The sequence below is a fragment of the Empidonax traillii genome, unplaced genomic scaffold (assembly GCF_003031625.1).
Source record: "Empidonax traillii isolate 1590-97213 ecotype Southwest subspecies unplaced genomic scaffold, ASM303162v1 scaffold601:size890739, whole genome shotgun sequence".
Classification (NCBI taxonomy): Eukaryota; Metazoa; Chordata; class Aves; order Passeriformes; family Tyrannidae; genus Empidonax; species Empidonax traillii.
In genome coordinates this window covers 273,363-295,307 of record NW_020955794.1, presented here as the reverse complement: position 1 = coordinate 295,307, position 21,945 = coordinate 273,363, and the positions used below count along the sequence as shown (strand labels likewise).

General features: G+C 42.8%; 1 protein-coding gene across 3 annotated transcripts in view; it reads left to right on the top strand.

The window, feature by feature from the left end:
- Window positions 1-21,945, top strand: part of ETV6 (ETS variant 6) — an 87,544-nt gene that overhangs the window by 29,740 nt on the left and 35,859 nt on the right. Inside the window, exons 2-3 of one of the 3 annotated variants that reach the window (XM_027898526.1) lie at window positions 8,279-8,455; window positions 9,053-9,141. The exons of the other annotated variants lie outside the window; for them this stretch is intronic. The gene's annotated coding sequence lies outside the window, so the exon portion shown is untranslated. The remainder of the gene's footprint in view (window positions 1-8,278; window positions 8,456-9,052; window positions 9,142-21,945) is intronic. 3 annotated transcript variants of the gene reach the window in all.

The following is a 21,945-nucleotide window of genomic DNA, read 5'->3' as shown; positions in this document are numbered from 1 at the left end:
GGGGAGGATATAAGGTCTCTAGATGTTCTTTCAACGCTTAATTATCCTCCTTATTTGCTTTTTTTAAGTGCCCTATTTATAGTTTGAATTAGTCAAGCTTCAGTTTCCAACTATTAGACCTCATTATCTCCTTTCCTGCTAAATATTATCAAAAGACTACTGCTGATATAGGTGCTTTTAGATAGTCACTTCTTAACCTTTTCTCGGCTAAACTGGGTAGGAAGAGAGGTTTTTAAAGCTGTCAGTCTTCCAGTTGAGCTTCCAGATTTTAAATTCTGTTTGCATCATCCCTGTGAACCATTTTCCACTTCAGACATCCTTCTTAGAGGATGATATTCCAGCAGTAGCGTTCCTGATACCATATGTAGAAAGAACGAGTAGAAAAATTTCCTGTGGCGCAGTAAATTACTTCTCATTGTTTGGTGGGAGCAAATGGGTCTCAGGTATGCTGAGCTGATTTTATCCAGAGGCTGGGAAATGGAGAAGTGCAGAATTTAGAAGAGTAGAGTGCAGATCCCTCTTTTACTACAGCCTTGCACAGGAGGACTCCTCCTTGGCCAACACAGCCAAATATTTGCATACCCCTTATCTCTGAGGATGCACTTAATATTGCCACAGAGAGGGCTGGTGGGTTTTTTGATGGGGTTTGTATTTTTTGTTTTTGCTCTGTTTTTATTAAAGCAAATCTCTTTGCCTCATCTGGTAAAATGTCATTAGTTGCTTATTTTCTGCCACAGCCAATGCCTTGTAGCAAAAAGTCCTTGGAACTCCACAGAGGATACAGCATTTAAGAGGTGGATATGAGAACCCTTCCCTGTGTCTATTAATACTCTCAGAATCAGAGAGAAAATAGCTTTTTCCTTTTTTGTAATACACAAGATTAAAATAAGGTGGTTTGCCTTCTGTAACAGCAACTGTAAATATGTGCTAGAGGCTCCGTGGTTTTCTTTTGTCACCTTCAACAACAAACTTCCACAAGAGATGCAAAAGAAATGTCAGTGCTAAGAAAGGGCACATTGCATGCTCAGATTCTGTGCAGAGCGTTCCCCCTTGCACGTTTTTGCTGATTTGTATGTTTGATTTGTATCAGAAGGACAGAAGGGAAATTTGTTTAGTTTTCTGCCATAATTATATTAAAGGCTTTAAGCTTTCAGTGAGTGTTTCATAGGACTCTTTCTACATGTCTATTTGTAGTAGCATTTGATACTCTGATTTGGTGGGAACTGTACTGCTTTGGCATCTTTGTGACCCTCTCTGTACTACACACTGAAAAAAAGTTGTCTGTCCCAAGTGGGGACGTGAGTAGTAGTGGGGTTTGTGTTTTAAGAGCACCACTTGTTTCTTCTTCTTCTTCTTCTTCTTCTTCTTCTTCTTAAAAGAATGCAGGAAACAGGAGGAAGGGGAAGCAACAACTCTCTCAGGTTTGCCAAGGATCCATTTTTCTCCTGTAAAGTGTCTATAAATTACGCTACTCCCTTTATTAATCCTTTGTCACCTGTTGATTATTCTACTGTTTTGGTTAGCAGATGGAGAACTACTTTGAAGCATTAGACATATTGTTATTTAGTAGCTAGAATATTCAGTGCACTGAGCTGAAAGTATGTAGTGAGATGGGAAAAAAAGCCCTTCACCCTAAGCCACATTTAGAGCAGAAAGCAATAAAAATGTTTGCTTTGGAAGGATCTTTCTGGAACAGAACTGACTGACGCACATACTGGGAAAATAAAATAAAGCTTCGTATGACAAAGGTTCTGAGAGGTGGCCAGAATGTCAAATTAGTGACTCTGAGAATAATCCTGGTCCCACTGAAATGAGTGCTTAAATCCCCACTGAGTTTAGAGGGACCTGGACTGGGCTCTTTCTGAAATGCTTGGCTTCTTCCAGACCCCTCTTTGCTCTTCTCTGACATTATGACACTTGAGCCTCATTCCTCCCTCTTAATATTGCTTGCCTTTCCTCCTAATCTGCTTTTCACCTTGGACATCCTTCTCCTTCTGGGTAGCTATTCCTCTGCTAATCAATACCAACCCACTACTAAAAAAAAAATATAAATTATTAGGTGATTATACAAACAGGGAACTTTGGATAGGTGGGAAGCCCAGTCTTAGAGTCACTCTTGTACCATGGCTGGGAACAATATAGAGGCAGTTTTTTCATCTGGAATATATTGAACTGGGCAGAGTAAAACCCCCTCACTGATCCAGCTGGGAAAGCTGTGGCCTTTGGATGGTGAAGATGCTGCTTTGCACATCTCTGGCACGGTCTTTGTTCATCACCTGTAGGAAACCAAGCCCCTTGTCCCTGGGGTTGCACTGGAATGACACAGGGCCGCTTCACTTGCCATCTTTGATGTAAATTTAGCTGGCGAGTTGAACCCTAAATCTGTTAGCTGTCTGGTCACTGTGGCAGAAGCATCCAGGTGAAGTGTGAAAAAAACTTGTGAAGGGAGCTCACTGGATGGTTTCTGTTTCTTGGGAGATTATTCTAGAGCCGAGTGCTTGTTATTTTTTAATGTGCCTGGTTGTTGCCCAGGGTTTTAAGAGCAGTTTCCTGCACCGACAGTCCTAGTGGAAGCATGTGGAGGGACAGGATCCTTCCTGCCTCGGTGGGAACTTGGAAAACAGTCCTGAGGTGGGCGGTCAGGAGAGCTGTGCTGCAGGGTACAGAGAGCTGGCAGTGTGGGAGTCCCAGTGGTGCTAAGCCAGCCTTTTCCCCTTCTGGAAAGCTTCACTTCGGGGTTTTAAATCTCCAAAACACACACACACTCACCTTTATTGAGAGGGGAAAGGGGGCAATGTCGCTTTAATCTGGGATTCAAGCTTGTTGCCTGGTGGAATTCCCCTGGAAAGCGTGGAGAGGAATAAGAAGCAAAAACATCGGGACATTTATGGTATTGCTGGGTTTGAAGCATTTCTAGCTTTGTCTTAAAGGGACGCTGTCAATTTTAGTCAACCTAAAATTAGCTTGCTTTTCTGTGTGCTTGCTTAATTTTTTATTTATATTATAAACGCTTCCAAGTTCTTTTATTAATTTTTTTTTGGTAAGAAATAAAAACGAATGCAAAGAATGCAGCATTCATAAACAGCCTTGCAATTAAAGAAAACACAAAAGAGAAAAGCTTGCGTGTAAGCCGTGACTCACAACTCCACAACAAGAAACCACTCTGTGGTGAGGGCCTTGCAGCAAAAACCCCTGCAGAAGCAGCATAACGTGCATGCTCTTTTAACAGAGCTGTCTGAGGAGAAACCTGCTGGTAGCTTCAAGGTCCCAGGAATTCACGTGATGGGTTGTGTGTGTATACACACACAGAAAAAAAAAAACCCACGTTATTTGATGCCCTTTATGAAAAGTGGGATTTCCTTCTGCTGTGCTGCTGTGTCTTCCCTCTCCTGTGCTGGCATGCCTGCTGGTGCAAACACAGCCCAGCAAAATATCCATTAAAGGGGGTTTTATGCCATTTTTACAACTCCCCATTTTACTGCTGGGGCAGAAGGACTGAATGATGTGTAAGTTTGTTGAAGACATTTTTGGTAACATGATTCCATCCAGATTCGGAGACCCAATCCCAACACCTCATCCAGGAGCCTCTTTTTAAGATTATTCTCCAAAGAATCTTGGGAGGGAGAAGCATTTACGCATCAGCCACTCCACTTGTTGTGGAGTGCTTTTTTGGGATGGATATATTTGAATGTGCTCGCTCATGTAAATTGTTTTGTGCAGGACCAGCATGCTGCTGTTTAAACAGCAGTGATCCTTGTTCAAGAAGTTGATATATATATATTTAATATATATTTGATAGGCTTACGGTTGGTGATGTTGTGAGTTAATAAATAATCGCCACGGATTGGCTTTCGAGAGTCAAAGCATTAGAAAACTTGCTTAGCTCCAAATCCTTCCTTGTGAGTTTTTGCGCATAGAAGTCATACCCCAGGAATAGCCCTGAGCACCCTGCTTTGTTTACACCATCTGATGTCTGGTTTTGATCTCCCTTTACTTCTGTATTCCACTGGAAAAAAAAAAGAATTGTCCATTCTGCACTGGCAGCATGGTTAAATAGCTCTGTAACAACTGTACAGACCACAGAATGAAAATGTCAAATCATACCATGACAAGTAAAAATTAAATTAATGTCTCTAATGATTAACCAACATCTTATCCCTGCCTTTAGAGTCCACAGGCACAGTGTGGGGGGTGTTAGGTGGGTATGTCAGCTATACTGACCCCGCTGGGTCTGAACAAACCAGCCCTAGTTAGCAGTGCAAGAATCAGCTCTTTGCCAGTGATAAATTTTCCAAAGGCTTTCTGTAAAGATAATCTCTAGGAATACGCTTATTTCCAAGGAAGATATTATAGTGCTGGTAATGAATTTGCACAATCTCAGCGTCCTGCAAGGAAAAGGTTCATATACTTATTAATATGCTCCCAGCATTCTCTTTCAGTTCTCTAGAAGTATTTTTTTTAATATTTTCCCTCAGGTGTCTTAAAGCTTCTTGTTTGCAAAACAAATGTCCCAAAGGGGCTGTGAGCTGGTCACAGCGTTGACATTTTTTATTTTAAACCCACCAGCAGCGAAAAAAACCGCAGGATATCTTTGAAGGGAAATTTCCTTTTTGGGTTTTTGTATCCCTGAAAGAATTTCCGATGCAGGCAGATAGTAATTCCCAGCTACATACTTCCTGATAAGGAAACAGCTCCAATAAATGCAGCTATAAATAGCTGCATTTTTCTTTTTCGAAAATGTTTCGCTTTTCTTTCGAACTACTGAAAGAAAGGGACAGTGTCAGATGAAAGGCTTAGGTTTGGTACCCACTGGCTTTCCAGATAAATTAGTATTTTAATCTGCATCAGTACATTTAATTACATGAAGTTTAGATGTCTGTTTATTTCTGCTCGTGCTTCTGACAACACTGTAAAAGAAAAAAAAACCCCACCTTTTTATATGGTAAACATAAATTGCATTCCTCACGGAGGGAAAGTACTACCTGCTTTAAGCAGAATTCCTAATGTTTTTGCTGTGTGCCTGTACTTTAGTGCTTCTCTAGATAGAGTTTGTTAAGGTGTTTTGTCATCTCAAAATAAGTAGTGTGATCTTTACCTGCAATTTTTTCACATTTGCTGTGGGTGTGCTGTTCCAAATTCCTGGTTAGACATAAATTCCTTTTTTTCTAAAAGTAACTAGCTGAGACAATTTTGTGCAGCTAGTTTGTAAACCTTCTGAATTTTCTGCATTATCTCCCCCCCCTTCTTACAGTTCTGTTTAATGTATTTTTAATTTCGTGCCTTTCATTTTGGACTCTAGCTAAAATTTTCCCTTGCCAGCCTTGGTTTTCTTTGTTCTTTAAAAAGCAATTGCCAAAAACACAGTACCTTCAGAAAAATAAATAATTGTTTGCCTGCACAAAAATTTATAGAGATGAATAACTTCGGTGCCAGAGTTAGTGTGAGAATGTCTTTGCAGGTTAGATTTCAAGCCAGCTGTACCAGTCAGAATCACAGAGTTGGAAGGGGCTTACAAGGATCGTTGAGGCCAACCCTTAGCCCTGCCCAGGCCCATCCCCAGGAGTCACACCCTGTGCCTGAGAGCATCATCCCGATGCTCCTTAACTCTGTCACTTGGTGCTGTGACCACTTCCCTGGGGAGCCTGTTCAGTGCCCACCCAATCTGGGTGAGGAACCTTTTTCTAATATCAGCCTCAGCCTCCCTGACACAACTTCAGGTCACTTGTTCCTTTTATGACTGTGCTTCCTGGTTTTCCTGGGGAGGTGGGTGAGGTGGCCGTGGTGGACTCTGTCCATTATAGCACAGGTTGAACCATGGCCAGAGTCATGGTGAGGGTGCAACTTCCTCAGATTGAGTCAGCAGAGAGTTGAGTCCCAACACAGAAGAGAGGAGGTGGAATAATCTCCCTTTTCCTCCTCCTCCCCCTTTCTCCTTCCAGCTATTTCACAGGGTCTTGTGGCCAAATCCTGCCCGTGAGGTCACTCAGCTGCTATGGGCCCCTCCTTTTGGCCTGCTGATGGTGCTCCCAGCTGGCCCAGGGCCACACAGATTGCAGAAGGGTACAGCTGGTGGAAGATTCTTCCTTGCCCTTATCATTCGTTGTTTGCTGGAATGGCGTGGCAGGGCTCAGCTTGTATCCCTCCTCAGACATTGGTTCCACAGCCCTTGGAAAACCCAGTTTTCCTTTGTAGGTACCTGAAGGGGTTTTACCCCCTCTCTTGGCTGCACCAGAAGGGTTTGATCTGCGTGTGCAGGTCTTGCCACACCTCCTCAACAGGCCTGTGGAACATGCACAATTAATACAGCATTAATTAATTATGGGGAGAAGTCACTGCTGGCACAAGAACCAAGGCTTACAGCTTATAAAGTGAATGCTTTGATGCTGAGCTTTAAAGAACATTTCCATCAACTCAAGCCAACAGAGAGATTCTGTGATATTTATACCCTCCCTCTGCACAGACTCCTGGAACGTTTCAGCACTTCAGCCACCCTGGGCATGAGCAGGGGTGGTTAAGGAGGAGGGTTCAGAAAGCATAACCAGGGCTTGACCCTCGTGAGTAAAACTGCACGAGTCCTAGGCTGGAAGTGAAACAAAAATGGTTTGTTGAGCCAGCTTCGTGAGTGTGAAAAGTGACCTTCTGGACCTGCTGAAGTGAACAGGAGTTGTCTCACCGACTCCAGTAACTCCCACAGTTTTTTGAGAATGTGTGTGTATGGTGTGAGCAAACGTGTAGCTTTGCTCTGTGCTTCTACCTATTTGGCCAGCGCTTAGGGGAAGGGAGATGAAAGAACGAGTGTGCTGCTTTGGTTGATGCAATACTGAGAATTTCTCCCTTTCTACTTCCTCCTTCTCGGGAGTGCAGAAGGAAGTAGCGCCGGTTCCTGCTGCTCCACAGAACAGTTACTCATTTCAGTTCTGCCGCTTGAGCGGGTCCTTGTGTATTTCCTACTGGGGGAAATCTCCCTTTATGTATTTAAGTTCCTCCTTCCTATTCTCCCTTTTGTTCTGACTTACTCTAAGCAATCTGTCTCCTTCAATTTTTAACCTCTCTGCTGGCTTTCACTTCCTCTTCATGATTCAGTGAACGCATTTTGTCAGAAAAAAAAACCCTCTGTACACAAATACTTCTTTGTTCCTTTTTTTTTTTCCCCCTTATGTTACACGTCTTTGTATCTCACTTCCTTGGAAACTTCCTTAGTAGTCTTACTACCTCTGGGCTTTTAGCTTCCTTACTCTGTAGCCATTATTGCGTTGCTGGGCGTGCAATTGTTCAAGGCACCTTGAACTTTTTATTAGAGGTTTGTTTTTTGTGGGTTTTTTTGGGTTTTTTTCTGCTCTTTAAACACTAAAAGGGTTCGTCTCATCGCTGCTTTTACAGCTTGTTTGGTGGTTTTTCACTTCTTGAAAGTTAAGCGTAACCCACTCACAGGAGTCGTTCTCCACTTCCACTTTACGTTCTCAGGGATGCAGCGCGTTGTGCGGGGTGGCGATGGATGGTGTGCAGTAGAATCTGTTCGAGTTTGGTGCAGGATTTGAAGCCTTGGATCTCGGCAAAATAGGAACAAGAGAGAGCACTTAATATCTGTACGAGCTGGGACGTTTATAGATCTTCAGTTTTTGCACCCTCTCAGGTTTAAAACTGTGCAGAATGAAAAGCGAACAAGGGGGGGGGACTGGGAGTGCCAGCAGAGGTTACCAGAGATGAGCTGTGTTTGTGATGGGCAGACCTGAAGCATCTGGGCTGTAAAAGGAGACAGAATTTGCCGTTGGCCTCCTGCCACACCATTATCATTGTGTGCAGTTTCTGAATCTCAGAAAGTTTGGCGCTGATTCAGTTCAGCAGAACACCCGAAAGTAAATCCAGATGTCTTTTAAATCGGTTGGATCTGTGGAGTTACGGTGAGTTTTCCGTAATTACGATTTTCTTGTGAGAATTCTGGGAGAATCTCGCTAGTCCAGACAAACCCTGAGAGCACAGCTCCTTGCCCATGGCCTTTCTGGTGCTTCCATCGTTTGCAGTGAGGAAATGTGTGCACTCAAAACCCACTGGAGCTCAGACAAGAGTTAACAATCAAAATTCATTTCGAAGCTGAGAAGTTTTGAATTTTTTTTGTTTTTTTAATTTGTCATGTATCTCTGTGTACATGCATATATTTAGATCCTTCAGAAAGGAGGCCTGCTCAAGCACTTAGGTTTTATGCAACAGTGAATGTAACTTTTCCCTTGTCTTTTGTAGCTAATTAACACTTAGAATGTCTTACAGCCACTTCTTTTAGGCAAGGTTTTAAAATTACTGTCTATGATGAAAAAAAAAAAAAAAAAAAAAAGGATGTAGAAGACAGAGGAAGGTGCCCTTTGTGTCACATGCACTGCCAGGCAGGCTCTCAGTGCTGTCATCCCCACGTCTCATCAGTCACAGGAGGGTCAGGCTGTGTTTGAGGCAACGGGCCCAGGTTTGAACTGGACTTCTGATCCATATTTACTGGCTCGAGTGTACAGAGTCAGCAGCACTATATGTTTGAAATTTCTGAGCTGGCTCAAAACTGTAGGTGGGGCTCAATTAAGCTGCCTTTAATGCCTTCTTGAGTGCACCACAAGCTACTTCCCAAAGAGTACTAATGTGAAGTGTAATCCACAAACAGTCTTGGCACCAGTTTGGAAGCTGAAATAATCAGAGCAGTGTAACCCACTGTGAATAAAGGTAGCTCACACTGATCATTTTGTCCTGAAATGACTTGGCCCCCACTCTGAAGCGTTTTCACAGTACAGTTTTGTAAGTCCATATAACATAAAAAATGCAAAGGCTATAAAAATACAATTTGTGGTACAAAACAGGTCTCTTGACCCCCTCTAAATCTGAGCATCAGGACAGTTGCACTTGAATAGATCTTGACAACTGGAAGAGCAGAGACATTCTCTGTATGAATAAAATGCCTGGCATGTCATTATGACTTGAAGTTATGGTCATCTACTAAATTGCCTGCTCCCAGTGTCACTCACAATTGGGGTTAAAGTAAATTATTCTTATTTTAATAGTATTTTTTCTGGAGAGACAGCAGCTCCTTTATATGGGACCACAGTACAGGCACATCGCATTCAGAAGGATGTTGTGGTTGTTAAGTAGAAAACAATTATTGTTGTAAGTAGCTAATAACTTTTTCGTGTGGTTTTATGTAAGACCTATGAATCTCTTTTGATTGTAGAGTTAAACAAAGATATTTGTTAAAAATCAGTCACCAGTCTGAAATTTGTATAGCAACTCTGCATTGATTTCACAGTTTTATAGCAAAACTGCTAGGAAGTTGAAGTTCTGACACAGTCTTGTTGAAGCTCATGAATTCCTAGAGAGGTGTCTTAATATCTTCCTTTTGTTCCAACTCATTTTGTTCAGGCTCCTGTTCAGGCTGTGATGGTCTCATCCACACGGTCATTTTTAATGTGCCAGAGTGAACTATTTTCCCAGTTCTCCCATTCCCACAAAACCAGAGGGGGAAACAGTTTGAGGGAAAGGTAGTTTTGTAAGTGAATGGATTGGCAGGGAGAAAGTTATCATGTGGCTACGAAATCATGTGTGGTAGGGAGGAGAAGGTAACCAGGACATCAGACTCCTTACAGAACAGCAAGTCCAGGGATCAAAGGTAAATCATTGGGCAACATATCTGAAACAGGAATGAGGATGCATCACTACATGAAAGAAATCATTGCAACAAGATGCAGTGGAGATGTTTTCAGGGCTGAAAGTGTAAATGGATTTCTGAAAGGAATCAGATAAACCTGTGGAGAGAGGGACAGGCCGTGTGATCAATGTGGAAACAGTGGCTGACTGCAACAACAGCTCAGGACGTCCTTAAACCACAGATTACCAGAGGCTGAGATAGGTAATATATACTGTAGTAGAGATTGAATCATGTTTCCTTATTCCTTATGCTTCTTGTGTGTGCCTCTACTAGTGTAAATGTTTGATTAGATGGGTGGGGGATTTTTTCTGGTGTGAAATCTCCGGTGATTTGACAGTTGTGTGGATGCCATCCAAGCAGATATATATTCAGTACGCATATGCTGCACCAGAGGGCTCTTTTAGGTGATAACTAACTCATCAGCTAGAGGCCACAGAAGAAAATTAGGTGGGGGGGGATTTGCCTTTAAGCAATTCTTGACAAAAGTCTCTTTACACAACAGCTGACTGAATCACTGAATGTAATGCCAAGGGCAGCAACAGAGAAGAAAAAAAAAAAAGTCATGTAAATTAGCTGGCGAGGGAACAGGGCAAAGCTATCTGCTAAAGGAGGGAATGGGAGAGGAGGGCAGGCAGAGCCACCTCCTGGAGCTTTGGCTTTAAGGACCAGATTTCCTCCACCGAGTGTTTGAAAAACAAACTTTGAAGTTGAACCTGAGGGGAGAGTGTGGAGAGCCTCTCTCCTAGCATACAGGTGTCCAGTGAATTGTAGTCACCACAACGATTCTGTTATCCCTGGCCTTTTTTCCCCCCTCTCATACACCCTCTAAGGATTGCTTTTGTTTTCCTGCTGTTTTCCAGCCCAAGAAAAAAGTTGTTCAGTGTTATCTGTGATTTGAAATGGCAAATTAAAAAGTCTGGTAGTGCTTCTGATCTGTCTTCCCTTTTCCTAAGGTGCTTCATAAAATACCATATGTTGTTGTTCACTCTGGCCTGGATGTTCTTGGCTCTCTCACACTTAATGATTCACGAGATGTCTTTGAGATTAATTTTTGTCAATTCATCTTCCCTCTGTATGTTCTCCCCTCCCCTCTCCTTTGTTTTCGAGCCTTCACTGCAAAGGTTTGTTAAATAAAACCCATAGTATGTGTAAGGGACAGACTCATCTAAGAGATCTAAGATGTGGTGCAGGATTTTCCCTCTAATTTCCAAGCAGGAGATTAGAATAGCTCACAAATAGTTTTCTACAGCTCCCCCTCCTCCTCTTCTGCTCTTTCTCAGCTGTGTCCCCTGTGCCTCTCTCACGAATAAAAGTATTTTTTCCTAGTCAAAACTCAGCATCTTGTCCCCTTTAAATGCCCCTCTTTTTCTCTGTGGGAGAGGGGAGCAGGAGAAAAGCTGAGTGCAGTGGGGTCTGCACGTGCCTGTGCTGCAGATCCCTAGGTATGCTGGCTGCAGTAAAGCAGGCAGGGTTGTTTGTGGGACTTGCATGCCAGAGCCTTCAAACAGCTCTGCTCAAAGGCATGAGCTGGGCTCACTTCTGAGGGAAATTTCCTTTTTGGGGAAGTTGCTGCAAAGGAATTTCCTGTGTGGGCAGACAGAGCTTCCTGACTTGAAGGCTTCTTGGAAGGGAAACCGTTTCATAATGAAATGATAAATTAAAGACATACCAGCCTGGTTCGCTTCAAAACAGCTATTATAACCATTATACTCCTGCGCAGAACGAAAACAAATTGCATCCTGACAGGATCCTCCAGAGTGGAGCATATCCTTCCCCCCAGCCTTCCTCCCTGTGGGTCTCGCTTTTCTCCCTTCCATCTCCCTTTCCCCCCACCCTGCTGTTTGCTTCACTTCCATCTAACTTTGGCAGCCCCCTCTAACCAACAGGCAAAGAAGCTTGATGTTGGAAGTTGTTTTTCTAAGTGTGCTTCTTCCTGCGTGGAGCAGGCACTTCTGGTTTAAGCCCTGCTGTGCTGGCATGGTGTGAGTGTCCTGGCTGTAAATCATAGAAGTGGTTTGGGGCTGCCCTGAAAACTGGGTGCCACGGCTGCTGCTGCTGTGGTTGTAGCGAGGAGAAACTGGGGGTATCGACAGAGTTTAAGTCATTAAATTGCCTATAAGGAACGTCTTGGTGCAGTTATGAGAATAATCTGGGAGGAAGGGTTGCAGATAACTGTTTCCTGTTAAATAAGAGGAAAACAGGACCTTTGCTCCATCCCAGTCAAGACTCAGTGGAGGGAGGGCATCCCCAGAGAGCTCGAGCTGTTTTCAACGGGAACAAAGCAGTTCCTATTATTTCTCTGCTCTGTCCCAGTCTGTTGAAAAGGGGAGGTGAGTGCTTCTTGGCATCTGTGCCCTAAGGAACACCTGCAGCTGTGAGCTCAGGTGAACTGGGTGAAGAGCTCTGCTTAGGGTAGGTTGCCCAACACACTGTACATGCAGATGGAGGATACAATTTCGGATGGCATGGAGTAGGGGGGAACAAACAAGCAAGAGTTTCATGCCACCCTTCTTTGCCTCAACTGTGTTGTCTGTAAGCTTGTGGGGTCATTCTGCTCACAAAATGATCTGACGTGCACTCATACAAGTGTGGTGTTTTCTTTTTGTCCCTTGAGAGAAAGCCTTCATTTTTATTCCCTACCTACAATATTTGGCTGGCAGTTAAAGCTGTTTTAATTCTTCGCAGAACTCCCCAGAATCGATGTGTTTACATGCCTTGTTCTGCTAAGGAGAGCTTATCCCTTTCCATTGCTTAGTGAATTTCTGAGGAATTTTGAAACACTGAAACTGCATGATTTTAAAACAACTGTTGTAATTTTGGGAAGTTTCTCTTCAAAATGCATTATGATGGGCTTTTGTGACATTGAAAGAATGCGAGGTTTTATTTGTATCTTTTCAAGTAAGTTTCTGGCTTGCATAAAGAAAAACTGGAAAATGTGGTTCACACGGCTCAAAAGTCAGACACAAAGGATCCTGAAGAAATATATTAGGGGGAGTGTAATCATAATATGTGTTTTTTATAGGTTTGGTAGGTTTTTACCTTCTCTCTTTTGAAGGCATGTTGCCTCCTAAAATTCTTGGGATTGGTAGTTCTGGAGGTATTCAAGAAATGGGACTGCAGTATTAATTTGGGAAGTTACCAGTAACAACGTGTTTACTAATATTTTACGAATCTGCAAAGTGTAAAGTCTGAAATGTAGAACTTGGCTCTTTGTGATTGATATAACACACCACAACACGAGCACAATTGATGGGGTGCTTATAGAACAGAACAGTTTCACCAGGGTTTTGTCTGTGAGAGGGGTTTGTGTTGTTAAACAGGTTAAAACAGTCTCATTGTTCAGCTTCACGATAGTGAGTTCCAGTAAAAGGCAGGTGGGAGGAAACTTAATTTGTACTTTTTTTTTTTATTGCTTTAAACACTCACACTGTTTGTTCTTGGCGTGATATCAAAAGAGTGCTGGAAGGAAACGAGGTAGAAAAGGGACATGAAAATCACCACTGCTCGACTGATCTGTAAGAGTATTGTTCCTACTTCCACGTGGAAAGCCCAAAGATTCCTAGTAGACATTCTTGCTGGGTTGGCAGAAGGTGGAAATTTTATATTTCCCTTCTGGAAATACTGGGTCAGTGGGGATTTCTCTAGTCAGCTAAAAACTGGCAATAACGGAGTTTCAGTAAATCGTAGGCAATTATTCCTGTCACAGGAATAGCTCCTACAGTGCAGGGTCTTTGAGGACAAAGGAAAGACTGGAGAGTTCTAGGGCCTTACCTTGAGCTCTGTCTTTCCATGTAGCATATATTTCTGCTTGAAAAGAGAAAGCTAGGCTGTAGTACCTGTCTCTACTCCAGGACAGTTCATTTTGTTACGTGTTTGTCCGCTTTGGTGGAATTTCCGTGACGTCCTTTGTGAGACAATTTCAACCTTGCCCGTAGGAGGCTGACGTTCAGCCGCTGGTTTCCTTTAATCAAGCTGAGTTTTCATCTTCTGAATTACCCTGAGTCAGATCACTCTAAATCTCTGCTTGTGGGGTGCTTCTACCAAATGTTTGCAGGCGTTTCTCCCACTGAACTGTTTGCTTCTCCTGCAGTGCATCGTGACATACGTGCGGTGCTTCTGGAAGGCTCAGCGGGTTTGGTGTTGCAAAAGTTAGGGAAGGAATATGGGAGCCAAAGATCATTTCAAGGTAGCTGTCCTTAGTATTCTTCTTCTGCTACTCGGACTTGCAGGTTGTCGGGCCAGGAGCTGATGTTTTATCCAGCTGGATTTTGTCCTGATCAGTTGAAATGCTTCCTTTTTCACCTCGGTGTAATTTAGAATCACATCTCTATTGCAGCAAGAGATATTAACAGGAAGGAAATGTAAACACTCCAACTGTGCTTTACTTCCTCTAAATATCTATATGTTTGTGTTGAGAGAGTTGTTCAGTTAAGGATAAAATCAAGCTTTCCAGTCAAGCCTAGGAGCTGAGATAGGTTCATCTCTTGGGAATCTGGAGGAAGGCAGAATTCTGTGTGCAGCTAATGCTAGTTGGTATGTTGCCCAAGCTGTCACTATGACAGCATTTCAACATGGTAACAGAGACAGTTCTACACCAGCTGCATTTGCTTCCCATGAGAAAGTGGATTGGCATGGAGAACACAGAGAAAGAGAAAACTAGGGACACGACTTTCTTCTCTTGCACAATCCCTATTTAGGGATTTTCAGTCACTGGGCCAGATTGTATATGAAAATGTTTAACTTCTTAACTGCCGAAGTATGTAATGATTTTCTCCAGGAAATCTGTCTCTCAGCATTTGAACAAATGTTGCTTGAAGGGAAAAGGTAACGTAACTCCCCACATAACACACTTCACTAAAACACCGACAACGTGGTAGGGAAGACCTGAATTAAAATCCAACATAAGGCACAGATAACCTAGGCAAAGTCTTTAATAATTTGCATTTTTTTCCCAATGATCCTCTTTGAATTTTTTCCAGGGTAGGGTGCGAGCAGTGTCTAACCAAACAAGGCCTATTGACATTAGGTTTACTTCCTCAGTTATCTCTCAAAGCCCTCTTGGCTGCCTGAAATTATTTGTCCATTTTACAGAACGTCTTCTCAGCTCAGCAGTTCCGAAACTGTGATCACTTGAATTCCCTTTGTCCCTTTTCCACGTGTCAGAGATCCAGTTCTGCCTGGCTAGGCTGATGTGACCATGGGTGCCTGGTTCAAATGCTTTTGCAGATGGACAGTTGGCTTTTCTGGAGCAGGTGAAGGGGATGTGATACCTCTCCAACCACTGACACTGAAATTGCTTATATCTGGCAAAAAAACTGTAAGAGACACAAAGGGATATTTTTCTTAGGGAACTTTCCTTTCTAAGGAAGTTAGTCATATGAAATAACTATTATTATTTTTAAATCCAGTATGGGCTGAGGGAGTGCCCCGATTACACATTTCCTGGAAGAGGCCGTTGGTGACGTACTATTGACTAATGAAAATCGACAGTTAGAAGCAGCTCTTTTCTATTAACTGTTTGAAAAGGAAAGAATATTTTTTAAAAGTACAGGTCATCAACAGAATCCTTGTTGGTCCTTTTTTTAATCCACCATCAGTGACCCTGTTTACGTCATTAGCAGCTACGGATTCACGGTCCTGGTTGGAAAACACTAAAAACTATTCTGATTTAACAAAATAAGTAGAAACAAAGCCTGCTTGCTGTTGTTTGCCACAAATGCAGGGAGGAAGAAGTATAACAAGCATGACAGGCAGATTTTCCCATGGAAATTCAGGGTGATGCTTTATCTGCTGATGAGCTCTGTAGTACCTGCCGAGGGGTCAAGGATGGAGTTTTGGGAATGGATGAGAAATTCAAGTCAGAAAAGAGAAATGCTGTGGAATTGAACTTCTGTACATCATTGCTGCCAATTCAGGTTTTTCCCAGCATGTGCTAAACCACTGTCCAGGAAATCTTGGAGCGGATAAGCAAGAACTTCCAAATACCATTTTAGCTGTTACGTCTCAGACTCTGGGAATTGTGTTGCTTATGCTCAGAAGAGCATGACTTGTGACTGCCATTTGTTCAACTCAAAATGACCTCCAAGCCTTACTGGAAGTCAACTTAAAAAAAAAAATCCAGCCACCACAAAACAAAACACAAAAGCATAAAAATCTGCCCCCTCCTACTTCTACCATAAGAGATTTTTTTTTTTTTAGTTTTAAAATCATCATCCTGCAACGTCTTGTTTTGAGTTTAACCCCAGCAATATTAACATGACAGCATTATGCAAACAAGGAAATTTCCATGGGCTGAATTGCACAATTTCAAGAAACAATGTGAGTGATTAAATAAACATGAAGGCTGATGCATTGGTGCTGAAGGGCTGTGCGCTCTCTGTAGCTGTTGGACCAGAGAGAATAAATACACCTTTCTTCTTCCGTGCTCATTGACTTAACGCGCACAAGAGGGTGTGAACAGTGCCTGGCTGAGTGTCTGTGTGCAGTGCCAAACCACAGGGCTTGTTTGGAGGGCCAGTGCCTGAGATTCACCACTCACTCAAAGCAGCAGCACCGAGAGAAGGTTTGAGCAATGCTGCCAGAGGGGTTAAAGCTGGGCAGTGTCTCCTGGTGCCTTACAGATTTTCCTTTGTGCTTCCGTGGGTTTCTGTACGGCCTGTGACAACAGCTAGCCAGGTCTGGGGTGTAATAATTCCACTGCAAATATGTCAGTGAAAGACGCAGCGCAGGCACCAACCTGGCAGTGATAACACCTTTCAGCTTTCAGCAGTGTGCTGTATTTAAATCAACTAACTTCATATTCTTTATATCCAAACCTGAAGCTTGCCTACCAGGCTGTATTGTTTTGCTGCTGTTTCCACTGTATAAATTTACAGCAGGCCCTGTTATTTATGCTTGTAAGGGCAGAATACCTTTTTTGTCTTTCAGTGCTGTAGCTTTCACTATTACAAGGGTGCTTGGCTGTGCTAGGGATGAGACTTACAAAAATGGACATCATTAAGTGATTAAGGTAAGAAAAAAACAACTCAACACCGATCTCTGCCGTTGGGTGAATGAAAACCAAGCCCAGTAATGGTCTTTTGAACAGGATTGCTGTAGAGAGGATTCAGTTTGGGGGTGCTTTCTGAAGGGTGATCCTGTAACGCCCCACTTGCTTGGTGGGTTTAGGGTAAGGGAGTTGGATTTACCCTGGGCAGTGGGCAGGAGAAACAACCAAAATCTTAGAAGGTTCGATAACAACTTTTTATTGCAAGCTTTAGAGCATTCAAATAGAATAAGGCACTCGAATTTTAAAGCATTCAGATGAAGTAAGGCACTTCTCAAACTTTTAACTCAGCAAACTTTAACTTATTCAGACACAACAAGGCACTTACTGAATTTTTTTTGGTCCAGCTGACAGTGTATTCTGAGAAGAAGAAGGTAGAAGAAAGAGAGAGAAAGAGAAAGAAAAAGAAAGAAAAGGGAGAGAGAAAGTTTGATAGTCACCACCTAGCATGGTCTCAGCAGCTTCTGAATCTTGGGGCAGCAGGGCAAGCTGCTTGGCCCTCATGTTGTTGTCCTTGTACCTGCTCAGAGTTGATATGAGCAAAAAAAAAAAAAATCAGGCAGAAAACTGGCATATTTGGCAGCGTGTGACTTGCAAATGTGTGCAGAACATATTTATTCCAGCAGAAATAGTCGATTTTTCTGAAGGCCTAATCGATGAATATAAACGAATCGATACACTCTTACATTTTATTGGGTGATAATCAACTGCTGATGCTCATCAGCAGAATGACAGACGTGGTTCCTTTATCTGACTGTCAAACAGAGAGTTTTTTGTGTCATTCTTCACTTACATGAGTTTGCCCAAGGCTTGTATTACTGGTAAAAACGGTCCCCTTTGCTGTATTAAGTGATCTACAGGTTATCAAGTGTTCTGCAATCCTTTACTGGCTGTGACACTTTATTGCATGATGCTCCTTGCTTTCCCTACCTAGAAGAAGGTCCTTTGCAAGGATAAACACATTAACTCTTAGGAAATATGTTTGAATCTGCTGATGAAAGGGGCTTTTTTCCGCTATTCCAGAGCGTTAGCAACAGTTCTGTCTGAAGAGGATGGAAGAATTGGGACTGTGGGTCAAAAGGCATCGACAGAAGTTGTTTCTTCTGTGGGATTTTATTCCATATTTCTCTTCAAACGCAGATTTTGTGTATTCCACGGTGCTTCTGTAGTATGAAAGGCAATATATTTTTAATTCATTTTTAAGAGGCACTGATTTTTGACTGTGTTTGATGTAAAAAGGGGGTTTGGTCATCTCAGTGTCATTTCAGAAGGACAGCAGTACTAGCTGTCTGATTGTTTCAAGTGAGGCTTAACAAAAAAAGTCCTGTAATGCAGAAAAAATGTCCAGCCTAAGTAAGGCATTGTAAATGGAGAAGATTAGCTTCTCATAGTCCAGGTATCTTCAAGAGCATTAGAAAACAAAAAAAAACAGTGTTGCTGGGGTTGGTTCAGAGCCAGCATTTCCAGTTAGTTCCTTCACTTGAGGCTCTCTGGTATTTTTAAGGTTAAAGGAAATTAGGAAGTTCATTCTGACCCTGTGGTTGTCCTGGATCAGGTTCTGCTTTATCATATTCCATGCTGGTGGTGAGAGAAACAAGGACTGAAACAGGAATACTCTTTGCAGAGATAAAATAGAAGATAGATGGGGAAATCTTAGGCTGCACTGGAGGGAGGACTTGCTCCAGTGAGGTGATCCGTACCTTCTTCTGCAGCCACAGACAGGGACATGGAACAGCTTCAGCTCTGTAAGGTCTGGTTGCAATACACGAAGCTGCTTCAACAACTTTCTTCTCTCTCCTCCCATGTTCTCAAACACACCAGAATTCAGGTGTTTCAAAGATGGGGTTCATTATGCCATAGACCATAGATGCCATAGATGTTGTGTTTTTATTAGCTTTTTTTATTCTGTCCTTGTTACTGGTACAGACTTTCTTTGCACAGCACCACACCACTTCTCCAGAACCCACAGCTATAAAACCACGTAGCTACAGACCCACTAAACACCATTTTTTACTCAGTCATGGATCATTCTTGAGGGCAAAAACGGGGAAAAGGGGCCAGTGAGAAGGGAGAACAGGCTGGCTCAGGGGAACATGAATAGATTTGGTTTGAGTCCAAACTGTTCTAGCACTGATTGTAAATAAACACTTGGTGGCGATTCCGTGTTTCCTGTTCAATGAACGGGTATCTGCCCTGTCCTCAGTGAGGAACTGGCCATGCACATCCATCCCACATCATTACACAGCTGCAGGGGCATCTCTGAGCTCAGGGCTAATCTGCCAGGCCTGGAGGAATCAGAGAGCAAAACAGACTGTAAAAGCTCAGGATGGCCTGTCTGTCTCAAGGTTATGCCCTGGCTGAGGTGAAGTCATGCACACTAGCTCTTCTCCAGTCTGCATGGCAGTGACTTTGCTGTTGTCTGGTGCTTCGTGCTCTTCTGAGCACTCATTTCACTGCTGATGGAGGAAGCTTAACTGGGGAGTACAGCATCAGAAGGGGAGGGAAGCCGAGAAAAATCCCCTTGTCAGCTGAACAAATTAAAAATTAAAAAACTCATCGTTTTGTCAGTCAGTTCAGCTCCCGGCATTTTCTTCACAGTTAGGACTTTAATCATCAGTAAAACAACAGTGACAAAACACATACAAGGATTGCAGCCATCAACCATCATAATTCTTTTCAGCACAGCAAGATGCTCTTCAGCAAATAACCATTAAGAGGTTAAGTCTCTTTTATGAATAAATTGTTTGTTGGACGTACTTTCACAGGCTTAAGGAGTCAAAGAGCTTGACAACATGCTAATTGTCCATACCTGGCATGGAGGCAACATTAAAGCCTTGGTAATATTCCATGCCATTGACAAAAGTAGCTGTTCAGAGAAATTCCACTGGATCTAAGCTAATGTTAGGAGAACACAGTTGGGTTTTTGTTCTTCTACCTTGTTTGTTATTGATCCGACTGTTTGTGCAGCTTCTTGAACGCTGACAAGTTTCAGGTAGCTGGATGAAAAGTGGAACGTGAGATGGACTTAAGCAGAATTTATTTATTCTGGCAGTGCCACTTTAAAGAAGAAAAAGAGGACAAGTGAGGCTGTATCACATCTCCTAAAAAAAAAAAAAAAAAACACGAGTCTTTATTATTTCCTCTCCCTGCTTTATAAAATACTTTTAATCCGAAAATTGTGGAGGCTGAGACCGTGCCAAGGAAAATTAGACCGAACATGGCTGGTCAAGGTCCCTTCAGAAGGTGTCTTAATCACCTGCTGCTGTGTGACTGCAAAGGCCTTCCACATCTCTGCAGGGATCACTTGGAAGAAGGAGACTTCACTCTCTTAGAAGCATGATGGAGATCAGAAGTAGTCAAGTGGTAATAAACTCTCTGCCAGTGATTTGCTCTACAAAGTAACAGTCCAGCACCTGCTTTTTTCATATACTGCGAGGGAGGCTGCACACCTTCTTTACTAGAGTGATTTACGGCCACTTTTTGGTTCAGATCAGAGTAACAACAACTTTTAGTGAGCAGAGAATAGATAGCTGACTTTGAGATTACAACAAGGAAATGATTTCCAAGTGGTGTCCATGGGTGTAACTCATCTGCTGGGGAAGAGCCAAGCCCAGGAGAGGCTGGAGGAGGTGGATGTGTCTCCTAAGCCCACCCAGGACTGTGGGAAGGCCACTGCAGTGAGCTGAGGTTTTGCTGTGGTTAGGATGGTGCCAGGGAATGAAAGAGCTGGGCAAGGAGATCTGATGGCACCACCTCCTATTCCTCTAGGGTTTAGTGAAGGCTCCTGTTTGTCACTGTCTGGGGTACAGGTCAGCTGTCTAAACTCACCTGTCTGTCCTCTCCTGCTCCTTCAGTCTGAAACACATCCAAGTCCTTAGCAAAGAGGAGAAAAAGATGTAGTATTTTCCTCCTATCAGGCCATCTTCCTGGTGTTTTTTTTCTTAGGAGGGCACATTTTGGTGGTTGCAGGCTGTAATCTCCCAGGTTTTACTGTGCCCCACACTGGAAGAGCTTCTTACCACAGAACCTTATACATCCGTGTTCTTGGTTTACACCTGGGTGTGCTGATTGAATTAATTAGGTCATTCAGTGTGTGTGTGTGGTGATTTGCAGAAATTTCTTGCTGCCTACCATGGATTTTAAAAGCTGGATCTTGTACAACCAGCCAGTCATCATCATGGTTCCGTGGTGTATTTCTTCTTCACTGTGCACTGTGTCTGCTTCAGAAACTACAGTTAACCTTCTGCTGCTTTGCACTGCATTTCTCTTCCTTTCTCTGCGTTTACTTGCAGATGGGTGTGTTTTAAAGCATGTGTTTAAATTTCAGGGCTTTTATGTCTCACTGTCTGAGAATGAGAGAGGAAGATAGGGAGCTGCCAGTGAGGAAATTGTGTCTGAAAGCTGGAAGAATGGAAATAGTGAGAAGCCAGGCACATTTTTAGAGAGCTGTAATGGGGGGGGGAGGAAAAAAAAAAGTCCTAATACACATCTAAATGTCCCTGAAAGTCTTGGAACCCCAGGAGGAAACTAACCTCAGGTACTTGCACATGTACAGACGATCTGAGTATCAAATTCCAGGTTCTCTATGGATTGTACAGCGCCCACAGCAGATTTTTCAAAATGTGTAAGAGTAATGACTTTTACTGGACAGGGTGTAACATTGGCACTTTCAGTATAACAAATTGTCTGGTCCAGAGAGCAAAATATTCCAGGAAATGGTGCAATTGTATACTGGTAATAAATAGATCACGAAAGCTTTTGTGGCATAATTAGACGTTCAGGGCAAAAAATGAACACTAAAACTCACTGTAACTGCTGAACTGTCAGTCATGGGTGTCATGCTCTAATCCGTGCTGTCACCCTGCCCTTTTGGAAATGGGAAACATCTTTTGTAATACCTCCTGTTTCAACTCTGACACTTCTCCTTACGGCCTTCAAAACTTCAGGAAAAGTTTGGGCTCTGAACTTGCATGTTTGAACTCTGGTAATCTTCACTGACCTAACCTAATGTTTGCTGTTAGAATGTAACATTTCTGTTGGTGGCATAGAAACATAGCATTTTGGTTTTTTTTTGGCTTTAATCTCCCAGCTATGCCAACAGGAATGCATTAGGCAGAGCCTGGCTGGCAGGTGGAGAGGGGATATCCTTCCCTTCTGCTCAGCCCTGGGAATCTCCATCTGCAGGGCTTTGTCCAGTCCTGTCTCCTCAGGAGCAGTGAGA